Source organism: Miniopterus natalensis, chromosome 3 (assembly GCF_054644295.1).
Source record: "Miniopterus natalensis isolate mMinNat1 chromosome 3, mMinNat1.hap1, whole genome shotgun sequence".
Lineage (NCBI taxonomy): Eukaryota > Metazoa > Chordata > Mammalia > Chiroptera > Miniopteridae > Miniopterus > Miniopterus natalensis.
In genome coordinates this window covers 6,476,303-6,478,613 of record NC_142083.1, presented here as the reverse complement: position 1 = coordinate 6,478,613, position 2,311 = coordinate 6,476,303, and positions in this window count along the sequence as shown.

Genomic DNA, 2,311 nt, shown 5'->3' with positions numbered 1-2,311 from the left:
CAGTAGCCTGTGGTCCCACAAAGATTGGCCCTACCCAACAGAAACTTATTCCTAAGAATTTCATTGCTTTTGTTGGTTTTCGTGCCTATCACACAGGCAACATTGATAGTGAGTTCATGGAAGATAGACATAATGTATACAGGATCAGTGCTAAATAACCCTGGTGGGTAGATGGCCTCTTTCTTTTGATTATTTGTTCTATTTTGCGTCAAGAGGTGGCCTCCTCGCGTCTACTGGCTGCTTTTGGCTGCCTCATATTGTTTGCTGGATCCTCAGTGTGTTTGTTTGTGACTTAGACTTTGAGAATCATATAAAAATTGTTTATATTTTATTATTCAGTTCTATAAAAATGATTCAACCCAACATGTCAAGTGTTGAAAAAAATGCTGACTATATTTAAATGAACATCTAATAGCTATTTATTTTCTCATATCAACCAAAAATTAAAAATTAAGTTCATTAAAAATAATTTTAAAGAAATTTAACATTTAAATTACATTACTTTTTCAACAATTAATAGTTTCATAACCTTTTCTTACTGTTTATTATGTATGTTGCTAATTTGCTATTAATTTTATAAATTATAATTTACAGAACTAAATAATTACATGAAAATTTACTTAGCAATAATCGTGTAGTTATAAAGTTCAGTTACTTACTAAGAGCCTTTTCATTTTTTAATTTAACTCTTAACTTATAAAAGTTGAGTCATTCTGAACACTGCGTTAAAGAAAAATAAACAATATATTTTTTCTTTTCATGTATAAAGCCCAGATAGACATACAAAATAGGCACACATATCCAATATATCTTAAATATTAAAATTTTATTTGGGGAGGGGAATGAGTGATTAGGGGAGAAAAATCTAAAAAAACTTCCTAGGGGGGTGATAATGAAAAAAAGGTTGGGGAAATAATTTAAACCATCATATGTATTTCAGAGAATTTAAGACAAAGAAATTGTTCATTTTTATGTATGTCACATATTTGTCACTTCTGATGTTCTTCATTACATGTGTAAGATCTGTTTTTCCAAGAGTCACTTGCTGGGAAAAAGGGGGGAGGCGTTGCTTATCTTGAGAGAGGTGGCCTGGTGCCTGGAAGTCCTTTGCCTGCACTGGGGTCTGCAGATGAAAACTGACCCTCTTGTCTTTGGTGTTCACCTCTATGTCCCTTTTAGCATGTGGCTTCCTCTGCTCTAAGTCACGTACTGTTCTTCCATCTGCTTTCCGTTTTCCAAAAGTTAAAATATATAGTATGTATGCTGATATCTCCTCTATTCCCCTTGTCCTTTTTGGATTTACAACATTTTAGTTCTTTCCTATTATAATGAGAGATTGACGAAATTACTTCATGTGACCAGATGCTTTGTTCAATAGAAATTCATGCAGCCTTTTTAAATGGGAATAAATTCAACCTCTTACCCATAGTCATTTCATTAGATACTTTCCCTATTATTTCCCCCCATCTTTAGAAACACGAGCATGCATAAATCCTTTTGATATCCTATTGTAAATTGTGCTTTTCAATCTGTTTAGATCACAGGTACAAAGAATATCATTCACGAGAATGTGAGGGAGAGATGTACATTCAGCTTGAAGCTGAACTTGCCTCAGGTGCTATTGTGATAAACAAAAGCTTTGGTTCTCATGATTTCTCCTATCGCTGACACTTAGGAATTAATAGGTATTGTTACCCCAAAGGGTACTTGGGAGATGCGTGTCAGAGGAGGCAAGAGAACAAATGGAGCAGCAGCGAATTAGTCATAAAACTGGGATGAATTCATTATTCTGCAAGGACTAGATGGTTGAACGAAACTGTGCTTGAACAAAAGGGCCTTTTCCCTGCTCTTTTTCTCCAGTGATCTGAGAGGAGACCAGAGGGGAACAACAATTACCCAACAGGCTGGGTGGATGAGCGATCCCAGAGGCCAAGTCACCGTGCGAAACACTCAACACGGCATGGACATGGTACCTTCGGAGCCTAGCCCTACCCTTTGGGAAAAGAGAGCTCAGATACCTTCTCTTGACACCAGAGAATATGCCTCATTGACCTTTTGTGTGATTGTGTTGGCTCAGTTTTTCTAATAGGTACGTTGAAGCAGTTTATTTGAATTAAAACTAAGAGCGTTCTCTTAGGCTTAGACAAATGGATGACAACAAAGATGATTTTCTTTTTAGGTTTAGGTGTCTGCACTGTAGGACTGTCATGATTTTATTAAATGCCTTTATTAGCTAAATCATGAGACAATCACATTCAAATAAAAATGGGAAGGTTTTATAATGTTACAGGGAAAACTTCAGACTGGAAGG